The sequence below is a fragment of the Littorina saxatilis genome, linkage group LG2, assembly GCF_037325665.1.
Source record: "Littorina saxatilis isolate snail1 linkage group LG2, US_GU_Lsax_2.0, whole genome shotgun sequence".
NCBI lineage: Eukaryota > Metazoa > Mollusca > Gastropoda > Littorinimorpha > Littorinidae > Littorina > Littorina saxatilis.
In genome coordinates, this window is record NC_090246.1 from 38,521,265 (window position 1) to 38,534,345 (window position 13,081).

Genomic DNA, 13,081 nt, shown 5'->3' on the forward strand with positions numbered 1-13,081 from the left:
AATCATTTATGAAACAAACTCGGACCAGACCAGTGGTTTGATTGATAATGGGCCCTTTATTCTATACAGTACCAGAGTAAATTATATAAACCATTACATGACAAAATAAGCTTCTTGCTCTTTGGAGTGATGTGGCCTTTGGCAGCTCATCAACCCAGTAATGTAGACCTGCCTTTTTTACGAAGAAGGAACATGCATACCGAAAGATCACCATATGTGTAAAACCATACTGCAGTGTCATTTTTCAGTAGAGAATCAACAGAAAAAGAGCGTATGTTCTCCTTCAGCTTCATGTTGTCTTTCTTCAAGCCAGAAACATCTTCAGTCAGACGATTAATCACAGAGGCCTGTTATGTAATTGTCATCTGCAGCTCTGCCAACTTGAGGTAGTCTGTGTTCCAATAACAATACCCTCACAGGTAGTCGTGTCCCTCTTTGCAAAGGCATGATCTGGCCCTGGTCCTAAGCTCTCACTGGATGCGGAGGGCAAAGGAACGGCTGCTTCTGTAAATACAAAATCAAATGTATACAATTAGCAATATAATTAGCATCAATGATCTTGTTATCAGATTACACATGCATCACACTCACAGCATTTAAGCATGAAAATACATGAGGGAAATAACTCCTGAAATTGAAAAAAAACTTAGGGGTGCGGGAGATGTTCTATGCAAAATCAAAATTGTAGAAATCTAGTGCTATTTTTGTTGTTGCATCAATTCAATGGTACATTTCTGGGAATAAAAAAAATGATTCAGCATGAGCTTTATCGATGTCTTGAAAACTGCATCACTATCTGTATCAAGTAACCTCCTTAATCTTCTCCATTCAAGAGTCGGTTGATTGAATGCACGCGGCTTGTCGACTTATGTCTACATCTTGTTTGTTTGTTTTCTAAAATCTTGAATCTGTTTCGTGACCCTTCCTATGCATCCGTTTTGGGCTGCCGATTGATTTTAAATTTCTTATACACTGATGTAGGAAGACAATTAATTGAAGTCAGCAGATCATAAATTGATAAAAACAAACAAAGCTTACTTGGCTCTGAGTCTCTTCCAGATCCGATGATATTTTCAGCGTTGACACTGGGGGGTGGGAGCAAAACCGCTTGCTTGTCGTCAGTCTTCAGCGGACAAAGTCACGTCTCCGACCAGTACCTTGTCCTTCTGCTAGAGTCACTTGTTCTTGATGTTCTCTCAAATCCAAGATTAAGGGTGGGTACGAAGTCAACGGAGTTGGCATCGTTGATAGCCGTGCCATTGGCAGACACGAAGTGACGCGAGCAGACTTTTCAATGGCACGACAAACCCCTGTCGTCGGATTGCTTGCACCCATCGCGTCCTTCGCTGTTGCGCCTTCGCACTTGCACCCATCGGAAAGCCATACAATGACAAATTCTGTCCACCGTATTTCTCTTTCTTCATTCCACTGTTGCACTTGCAGTTGCAAACACAACAATTTGCCTCGTCGTCTCCGCACTTTACTTTGCACCAAGCCTCGTTGTCGATTTTTCCTTTTGCCCCCTAGTTCCGGTAGATCTGACAATAAACTTCACAGCGCATGCGCCAAAATTTAAGTGAAAAAGGTCTATTTGTTTTCTTTCTCAGTTTACATGACATGCTCCATGCTGAAAACAATTTACAGTCATGTCTATCACCGAAAAAAGAAGGTTCCAAAACTCCATAACTTCCACATTTGTTAACTCAAATCTTGTTTAAAACAAAACAAAAAAGTCTTGATCTCCTTTAAAAAGTGCGTTGTTATTCGTATCGTCTTCGTCAAACAAGTACAGTATTGTTTGGTCTTTTTATTTTACTCCTTTAAAAAGTTTTTAAAAATGTGTCCGGGGGGAACGTCCCGGAAAAGGCAGGGGAGGGCAGAGATTCCCAAAGTCCTACGTACAGTATATTTCCTTGCACAGAAACGACGATGGGCAATATATGATATCCATCATTATCCCATGTCTCTGTTAGCTGAGGAGGTGATTATTCTGGATAATCCATCACAACCATATGGATAATCTATATCAACCGAGTCTCGATCTCACCTGTCATTGGTCATTGTCTTTGATCTTCGAGTACAATTGAATAATTTATAGAGGTCATCTGCATATTTATCGTTAACTCTGGGACTTCTTTCTTCAGCAAAACGATTGAGATATTCTGCGGTATAAAAGTCGAACTCACGTTTAGCTAACGATCTACATACATTTTAACATTGAAGAGTTAAAGCCATATGTACTCGATGACTATACACGCTAATTGCTTTACCAACAGCTGGAGACATGCTAAATTAAGTTCCCTGCAAAATATTGTGGTCTAGGACCCCTTCGATGTTGAGATATTTGAATTTTTATTTTGATCTAGATGGTCCTATTTATAGATTTGGCAACACATGTAACGTTGATGCAAGGGAGCTAACACCGCGGCTTTGTTGACATCCTCACTTTTTCAGAGGCTAGAACAAGCTGTAATGCATGTATTATGGTCCGCGCATGGTGACATATCGTCATTATATGGTCTTATGGTGCGTTTGCCAGAGGCTCGGTAATACCTGAAAATCGACCCTAGGGAAAATATGCACGATATTTAGAACTCGGAGTGTGTAACCTATATTTGTCTTTTCTGTCCATCCCCTGACATCCAACCCAGCCACCCAAACGTCAACCATAATACAGGCGTTAAAGTGAACGAAAAGTTTACACACGGAACAGAAAATGCCTGCACAGATATGACAAAAAGCCATGGATTCTTCCATTCTCTCGGGAGCCATAAGAGCACAATTCGCCACGAAGATAATGGCACCAGAGGACTTCCCTGGGGGGATGCAGGCACGAGGTGACAAGAGCTAGGAGAGTGCGACAGAAAACTGTGGCAAGTTCTACACGCCTCTATGTGCAGCGAAAGAGCAAACCCGCCCATGACTCGATCAATACACACCATGATGGCTTTATGCCTCTTTGATGCAATTTTGCCTGTGGTCTCTGTCAAAGTAGAGTAATGGCCTTATGTTTCTGTGGTTGCTGTGCTAGAGAGATGCGCAACTATAATGTCCCTTTTTATGCCTCTTTGGTGCAATTTTGCCTTTGATCTCTGTAAATGTAGAGTTATGGCTTTATGTTTCTGTGGTAGCTGAACTAGAGAGATGGGTAACTGTAATGTCCCTTTTTATGCCACTTTGGTACAATTTTGTCTGTGGTCTGTGTCAGATTTATGTTTTCGTGTTAGAGAGACCTGAATCTATAGTGAAGATAGGTTCTTTTAAGTGCCTTTGATGCAACTTTACGTGCAGTTTGTTTCAAAGTAAAGTAGATGCAGTTTTAAATTTGATCTGTGTCAGCGAAAAACCATGACTTTATGTACTAGACAGAGTTGCGTCTGTAGTCTTTCTGGCTCTTTGAAATACCTTTGCTTCCGGTCTGTGAGTGATGACTTTATGCCCATGTCTTCTTGATGCTCCTCCTTATCGCTCTTTCATACATCTTTTCTAGCAGTCTGTGTTGATGACTTTGTGTTTCTAAAGTTGCACAGAGGTCAATTCTTCTCTGTATGCCTCTTTGAAACCACTTTGCTTACTGTCTGCGTCAGTGAATGATAAAGACGTTATGGATGTTTTATGGTGTGATGGCTGTTTGTGTCTTTAATACATTTTCCTTGCGCCAGAACGCAAGAAACGATACGTCCCCCCCCCCCCCCCCCTATTACCCCGACTCCTCACTCCCTGAAGATGAGTTGACATTTTTTGGTTAATGTTTTCACACTCATCTGTGTCTTTGTTCAGTATGTTTGCACACATAGGCAGCTTCATCCTTTAATCCACCATACCTACTTATTAGTTCAATAGTCGACGTTCTAGGCTAAGTTGAACTAAACTGACTCGCACACATACTGTAAACCGACAAGTCTAAAGAGCATGTGTGCATTTCACATTTGATGTTTGCACCTCTTTGCATAGGCAACCGTCCCTGACCTCTGATGATTTTTGTAGGACATCAAATAGCTTTCCACACATCACACAGGGCCCTGTCCCAATGCGATTACACAGTCGGATGATTTTATCGTTTTCTCCGGTTATTTATCACGTCAAATTTGCCCAATGTTATTAGCATGCTCGCATTGCGGAGGCGTCGGCCACTTGCCTAAGAAGTGCACACTTCTTAGTGCTCTGTGCAAGATATCTTGTTATGTGCACGTGCAGTTCGGGTTTATCGATCTGTGCACACACATTGTGGATCTGCCTTACAAAAAAAGTTTAATCTCATTCTGCGTTCTTTTCAGCGCTGTCTCTCATAAACATTTTAAAGCGTGCAAGTTATGCTATGAACCATAGTGGCCGGGTCAATGACTTACCGGTTTTATGGCCTCGTTAACAGTGAACAGCTGTAAAGGAAACCCAGTAAATAATGTATAATTATTATTTTCTTGAATGAAGTTTTGTTTAACTAAACAAAACACTCTCGCTTTTACAAATAGATAGATAGATAGATAGATAGATAGATAGATAGATAGATAGATAGATAGATAGATAGTTAGATAGATAGATAGATAGATAGATAGATAGATAGATAGATAGATAGATAGATAGATAGATAGATAGATAGATAGATAGATAGATAGTTATACATAAATTAATTAATTAATGGAAAGATGACGATCAATACAAGGTAAACGTTCACCGGAAAAGCTAGAAATAAAAGTGCCCCTGTGTGTATATGGAGGGTGACGACTGTCCGTGTGGCTGTGTAAGTGTACTTCATTTAGCTTCAAATGCATGCACAGATGCGACTTGCAGTGGCAAAAAGATGTTTGAACCCATCCAAGTTCTATCTCATAAAGACGGCAAATTTACAAAGATGGAAAAAAAATAGTCATTCCAGTCCCTGCAAAGAAACATCACTTCTGCCACCACAGACCCGTCTCACCCGGGCTAAATCACATTTTTGGATGGAACCATAACCTAATTTGTCTCCCTCATAACCCATCATTCAGTCCCGCCAATATGATTTACTCTTGACACGCCAGGCGTCCCATGCCATTCTAGACACGCCAGAATCATGGGATAGTGGTCAAGAATTGCTTAGAGTCTCCCGCCGGACCGGTCAGCGTGTCGTTCGTGACACTTTCAGGAAAATATGGTGTATTGGCAAGGGGCAAAACTGAGAAAAGTCTCGTATAAAATGGTACTTTAAGGCACAGGTATTGTATAGTGGATAGCTGTTTATTTTCTCAAAAATTAATGTCTATAGATTCTATTGAGACCAATTGTCAATATGGAAGATGGCAGCAGCTATATGCAATTGTTTTGGTCAAACCGGGCCAATTACATGCCAAAAGTATCCCACAAGGTACCGGCACGGTTGGCCTAGTGGTAAGGCGTCTGCCCCGTGATCGGGAGGTCATGGGTTCGAACCCCGGCCGTGTCATACCTAAGACTTTAAAATTGGAAATCTAGTGGCTGCTCCGCCTGGCGTCTGGCATTATGGGGTTAGTGCTAGGAATGGTTGGTCCGGTGTCAGAATAATGTGACTGGGTGAGACATGAAGCCTGTGCTGCGACTTCTGTCTTGTGTGTGGCGCACGTTAAATGTCAAAGCAGCACCGCCCTGATATGGCCCTTCGTGGTCGGCTGGGCGTTAAGCAAACAAACAAACAAAATCCCACAAGGTATAGCAAGAAGTGGTAAAAAAAACCAAAAAAGTTGTAAAACCTCTCGATGGAGAGACCACAAAGTCATGGTCATTTTTTGCTTGCTTCCAGGAAATTGAAGGGATCTTTCTTCAGACTTGAATACTTGATGTTTGGTCTTCGCACGCCATTGTCATTCAGCGGTAATAAAGAAGCAGTCAATTGCTTATCGTCTTATTATCTTTACAAACAAGAAGGGCAAAGCCCATACGACTCACATGCTTGACCTTTACATGACCTTGACCTTCAGCTAAACCTAGCAATGACAACATACACTAAGAACTGCTTTACACATTTTTCCTACCAAAATACATGTGACCTTGACCCAAGGTCAAGGTCATCCAAGGTCATGCAACACAAAGCTGTTAATTCAAGACATAGGAAGTACAATGGTGCTTATTGGCTCTTTCTACCATGAGATATGGTCACTTTTATGGTTCACTACCTTATTTTGGTCACATTTCATAAGGGTCAAAGTGACCTTGACCACATGTGACCAAATGTGTCTCATGATGAAAGCATAACATGTGCCCCACACAATTTTTAAGTTTGAAACAGTTATCTTCCATAGTTCAGGGTCAAGGTCACTTCAAAATATGTATACAATCCAACTTTGAAGAGCTCCTGTGACCTTGACCTTGAAGCAAGGTAAACCAAACTGGTATCAAAAGATGGGGCTTACTTTGCCCTATATATCATATATAGGTGAGGTATTAAATCTCAAAAACTTCAGAGAAAATGGGAAAAATGGGAAAAATAGCTGTTTTTTAGACAACATTTATGGCCCCTGCGACCTTGACCTTGAAGCAAGGTCAAGATGCTATGTATGTTTTTGGGGGCCTTGTCATCATACACCATCTTGCCAAATTTGGTACTGATAGACTGAATAGTGTCCAAGAAATATCCAACGTTAAAGTTTTCCGGACGGACGGACGGACGCCGGGACGGACGGACGGACGACTCGGGTGAGTACATAGACTCACTTTTGCTTCGCATGTGAGTCAAAAAACACCGAATAGACAATACTAGGTAAGCTTGTCTTGTCTATTTCTTGCTATTGTATGAAGATAACTAGTGACGGGGATATTAGTTTAGACTGTACAAAATGAGATGTGTGGCTTTCTCACGCCATTGTTAAAAAAAAAACCGGTTAACGTAGAAGCCGGCAAAAATTGCTTATTATCTGCTTACAGACCAATTAGACGGCAGTACATCACCCTATCCTTTCCATCAATGGAGGGCAACAAAAACATTTTCGCGAAGTGATCTTTCCAGGAAACTGGACATCGAGGGGGATATTTGTGTGCCCGGGAGAATAAGATGTGTGTCCATCTCACGCCACGGTAAATAGACACCATTAATGAAGAAGCGATCAAAAATACCTTATCCTCTCGACAGTCACGACTGGGTCACCGTGCCCTTTTTAAAACCTTCTTGGTCTTCTGGGGGAAAGCAGAACGTTGTTACAAACTTAGCTCTGGCTGGAATAAGTAAAAGATATGTCACAATAAATCGTGTTCAATTGACAAGAGTATTGTAGGAATGTTCCTGGCCTTTTGGGAAGTACACATGTTATAGGGCCCTTTGTTTAGACTGGAATACGAGGTGCTTGGTCTGCTCACACTATGGCCAATGAACATGAATAATGAAAAAGCAAACACTGCTGTAAAAGTTAAAACATTAAAACAAAAACTCATCATTTTCCGAAGCAGCAGACAGACAACACTTGGTCAACGTGGCCCTTCTGGCACTTACTTGGTCTTTAAGGAATGCAGAGAGCAGTAACAAAAATTGTGGACGCGTTCAGTAAAAAAACAAAAGCGTGACACGTGGCAAAACACACTTCAATTATATAAATAACTAGAGGAATACCCGGCTTCGCCGGGGTGAATCGCGAGACAAAGACAGACAGCGTGGCGGTTCACCACAATCACCTTTGAAGGCAAAGTCCTCTCAAACGGGATTCAGAATTTTAGAGCTTATTTCTAAGCCCTATATTAACTGTTATGGCTTCTCAAAGCCAGAACATACAGACAGACAAAAGCCGCCAGACCCCATCACAAACAGAACTCTACAATCCACAGGTGTTGCCTCCACACACACACACACACACACACACACACACACACACACACACACACACACACACACACACACACAGAAGCCGTATATATAGATAGATAGATGACAGTGGATTTTTTGATAAATAGATTTGACCTTTGCACTTTTACAGTGAGGACAACTTACGGGTACATGCAAGGAAAGCCCACAACATCCAAGGCGAACAACTCTGCAGAGTCTGCTGTGAAGGGCGACGGTAGTCTCCCTGTCACACTCGACCCACTTTGAATGAACTTTGTCCCCAAAGTTCCGAACCATGGACCCGCCAAGCTTAGGTTCCTCCCAGGTTGGTGGAATGGGAACAGCACGAAAATGATTCAGTGGCCTGAACATTTCATGGCGAGTCCCATCCCTGTCGACGACGCCAAATGTAACCGAGTGCCGAAACACCACAATCACCTTTGAAGGCGAAGTCCACTCAAACGGGATTGAGAATAACTGTTATGGCTTCTCAAAGGCCAGAACATACAGACAGACAAAAGCCGCCAGACCCCATCACAAACAGAACTCTACAATCCACAGGTGTTGCCCACACACACACACACACACACACACACACACACACACACACACACACACACACACACACACACACACACACACACACACACACACACACACAGAAGCCGTATATATAATGTATATCTATATCTATCAATATAAAGAGATAGATGACAGTGTATTTTTCGCGTGGCTATAAATTGATTCGACCTTTGCACTTTTACAGTGAGGACAACTAACGGGTGCAAGGAAAGCGTTCTGGACAGTGCAGTGACATTCTAAAAATAGTAACGTAGTAACAGGAAAATGGATTGACGCCACACGAAAGAAGGGAGATAAACGCAAAACACTGGAGAAGATAAGGAAGAGTTAGTGGGAATGGATCTGGGAAGATGAACAGAAAAACCAAAATCGGTTCAGCGCTGCGCGCTAAGAGCACGTGTTGAAAATTCTCATCGACCAGGTTGTGTCCGGAGTCTACCTGAATATGCCCACCAAATTTGAAGCAGATCCATCAAGAATTTGGCCGTGCATCGCGAACACACACACAGACACACACACACACACGCACACACACACACACACACACACACACACACACACACACACACACACACACACACACACACACACACAAGTCGTATATATATATACAGATGTAGCAGTGGTCAAAATTGTTCGTCAACTTCACAAAACAGGCAGTCACAAATCAGCCATTCCGTCCTTTCAGAACGTTCCTGGTCTTTTGTGAAGTTTTGTGTTCTTCTTCTTCTTCTTCTGCGTTCGTGGGCTGAAACTCCCACGTACACTCGTGTGTGTTTTTTTTGCACGAGTGGAATTTTACGTGTATGACCGTTTTTTTTACCCCGCCATTTAGAAAGTTTTGTGTTCTAAGGCCCTTTGTTTGGACTGAAATACGAGGTGCTTGGTCCGCTCACACTATGGTCAATAAACATGAATAATGCAGGAGAGGACCCAAACTGCTCATTATCTTCCGACGCACAAGGCAAACACTCGGTCCTCTCCGACACTTACTTGGTTCTTTGGGAAAATAGAGAGCGAGAGGGACATGTGTGCAATGTTGCAATGTTGGGTATATCAACACCATGGTCAATAAATATGAATAAATAATTTTTAAAAAAACGTTCATTGACTTCTGTAATATCAGGCAGGCGGCAATAGGTCACGGTCATCGTAATTATCCTTTTCAACACTTGCATGGTCTCCGGTGAGAAGGATGCTGTTGTTGTTTATCATTGCTTCTTGTGTCTTTAGTAAACCCATGGTGTTATGCGAGAAGGATGCAGCGGGCGATCTTTTTATATATTAATCAGAATACTCTTAACAAACAAACAAATACAAATAAAAGCTATTCACAAAGGAACTGGGTGGAAGAGATTTTTTTTTTTTTTAATGGAATATGAGGCATTTTTACCCTTGATTGCAAGAAGTGGACAAACAAAACAAAACAACAAAACGTGCCAAGAAACGCGTCAAGTGCAGTGTGTCACTGACAAAGGCAAAGAAACGTACAATTCGCGAATCCTCTTTTTATCGGACACAGTGAACGTTAAGTACTTCTGTACTTCTAAGTGGGACTTTCTGTGTCTGGAGGTTTGAGTACACTTAAATAAATACTAACCTTCAACCGAAATGTTTTCTGACCATCGTATTTTTAGGGGAAATCCAATAAGTTGGTCCTCATCACGTATCTAACTTCATAAAAAAGAAAATTCTATCGCTCTTACATAATTATAAAAGGTGCGGGGATAGCAAGCAAATGCTCAGTAGGGAACAGAGACAACGTTGATGTCATGTTGTTTTTACATTTAGTCAAGTTTTGACTAAATGTTTTAACATAGAGGGGGAATCGAGACGAGGGTCGTGGTGTGTGTGTGCGTGTGTGTCTGTCTGTCTGTCTGTGCGTGTGTGTGTGTAGAGCGATTCAGACTAAACTACTGAACCGATCTTTATGAAATTTGACATGAGAGTTCCTGGGTATGATATCCCCAGACTTATTTTTCTTTTTTTCGATAAATGTCTTTTATGACGCCATATCCGGCTTTTTGTAAAAGTTGAGGCAGCACTGTCACACCCTCATTTTTCAATCAAATTGATTGAAATTTTGGCCAAGCAATCTTCGACGAAGGCCGGACTTCGGTATTGCATTTCAGCCATCTTAATGACTTTGGTCATTAAAAATCTTAAAATTGTAATTAAATTTTTTTTTATAAAACGATCTAAATTTACGTTCATCTTATTTTTCAGCATTTTCTGATTCCAAATACATATAATTATGTTATATTCTGATTAAAAACCAAGCTCTCACATTTAAAAATATAAAAATTATGAGTCAGTCTGTCTGTCTGTCTGTCTGTCTGTCTGTGCGTGTATGTGTGTGTAGAGCGATTCAGACTAAACTACTGGACCGATCTTTGTGAAATTTGACATGAGAGTTCCTGGGTATGATATCCCCAGACTTATTTTTCTTTTTTTCGATAAATGTCTTTTATGACGTCATATCCGGCTTTTTGTAAAAGTTGAGGCGGCACTGTCACACCCTCATTTTTCAATCAAATTGATTGAAATGTTGGCCAAGCCATCTTCGACGAAAGCCGGACTTCGGTATTGCATTTCAGCTTGGTGGCTTAAAAATTAATTAATGACTTTGGTCATTAAAAATCTTAAGATTGTAATTAAAAACATTTTTTTATAAAACGATCTAAATTTACGTTCATCTTATTTTTCATCATTTTCTGATTCCAAAAACATATAAATATGTTATATTCGGATTAAAAACAAGCTCTCAAATTTAAAAATATAAAAATTATGATCAAAATTAAATTTCCAAAATCGATTTAAAAACAATTTCATCTTATTCCTTGTCGGTTCCTGATTCCAAAAACATACAGATATGATATGTTTGGATTATAAACACGCTTACAAAGTTAAAACGAAGAGAGGTACAGAAAAGCGTGCTATGCACCACATGCACAGCGAAACCCCTACTGCGCTAAACAGGCTCGTCAGTTCTACTGCGTTTTGCACGAGCGGCGGACTACGGTCATTGTGAAAAATGCAGGGCGTTCAGTTTCATTCTGTGAGTTCCACAGCTTGACTAAATGTAGTATTTTCGCCTTACGCGACTTGTTTTTATCTCAGAGTGCCAGTTTAATAAACACCCCGTTTAATAACAAATTGTCCCCCTGGGGACCGTTCCGTATGGGGCAGAACGGGTGTTACACCGGCAGTCCCAGAGGAGAAAATGACATTATCTTTGTCTCGGTTCCGTCCTGAGTATTCGGACGGTCTCCCCGCAAACTCTATATTCTCTCGTTAACTGAGAGTAACTGGATGAATGTAGCGTCAAGCCCTAACACTGACGGGGAGAGAAAGAGGTGATGTAAAAAGCCAAATATTGATTGTACGGCGTTGCGGGGCTGTCAGACATTTCTCTACCCAGGGACTGTCTCTCTCTGAGGGGAGACGTTTGCTTGGAGCTCTTAGAGGTGCGGTCACCCGCTGATGTGTTGACATTGTGTGTTGTCGCTCAGAAACTAGGGACGTCTAGAAGCACGGGAGAAAGTTGGCACGTGATGTATGGAAGAGATTGGTTGTGACCCAGTTTTGTGAGGGAATGGGGGGGGGGGATGGGGGCACACTGTTTAACATAGCCATCTGCTTTTGGGTCACACTTTTTCTGTTGTATTTTGTAAGGCTCATTTGGAGTTTCTTATCAAGGTGTTGGCTCTCGTACATTCCAGCTTATGAGTCAATACCAGATAGAATTGAGCACACACATGATTTGTTTGGTATATATGGTGCAATTATTTTCTGATTTGATTTTTTTTAAATGGTCTAGACTCAGCAAATATAATCTTGCTCTAAAATACAAATCTTAGGCCTAATAGTACAAATGTGGAGTTATTAGATATTGCATGTGCTTGAACTCTTGGAGGTATGGTCACCCACTGATGTGTTGACATTGTGACTTGTCCCTGAGAAACTGGATACTCTCCAGAGATAAAGTCAAAACCCAAGATAAAGCCAAAACAAGAAATTCAGTTGATCCCAGGATCAATTCAACACGGGCCGAAACATTGACAATATCAAAGAAACAGGAAGTTGTACACCTGTTGGTACAGGTAAACAAAATAATAGTGTTGATGTGTCCTGTTAAATTGTCTTTTCGGCGTTTGTACATAAATGGGAGATAACAACTATCGCAATATCAAGGAAGAAGATTGTTGTGAAAGTAATGCAATAATGAATAAGAGCTCAATAATGAATAAGACCTATTGGCTTAACAGAAAGGAAGGCTACTCTACCTTTATGGAAGTGATGCAATAATACTGGTATTGGTGACAGAATATGTTTTCCACCAAGAAACCGATCGATCAACCAAGGAACCAAAAGACAGAGCGAGCGATAGACGTTGCAACAGGTAGGAATGGTATTGTTTTTGGTCTGAATGAGCGTCATACAGTGGCATGTCACAGTGTAGAAGGGAAAGTAGTAAAAGTAGTTATAAATAGAAATGAATGAAATCAAAGTGTATGATGCAAATAACTTTATTTAAAATTATCACTGAGTCACAAAATAATAAAGCAAGAAAGAATACAGTGTTAGTGAAACTGTTGTAAATGGCAAAATGCTGTTGCCATGAATACACATTTGAATGCTAGTAATGTAGCACCAATATATGACCCATTGTCACACTTAAACGAAGATCTGGCTGACTTTGTTGAGGATGTGGCCAGGTTTCCTGGGAGGGCA

General features: G+C 41.0%; 1 protein-coding gene and 1 long non-coding RNA gene across 2 annotated transcripts in view; both read right to left on the minus strand.

Annotated features, from left to right (window-relative positions):
* The window catches only part of LOC138958942 (uncharacterized), a 75,471-nt gene that overhangs the window by 23,535 nt on the left and 38,855 nt on the right, over positions 1-13,081 (minus strand). The gene's annotated exons all lie outside the window — the stretch shown is intronic.
* LOC138956188 (uncharacterized) lies at positions 37-1,587 on the minus strand. Its single transcript, XR_011452542.1, has 2 exons — positions 1,039-1,587; positions 37-504 (listed from the first exon to the last, which is right to left on the minus strand). It is a non-coding gene; the product is annotated as an uncharacterized lncRNA (long non-coding RNA).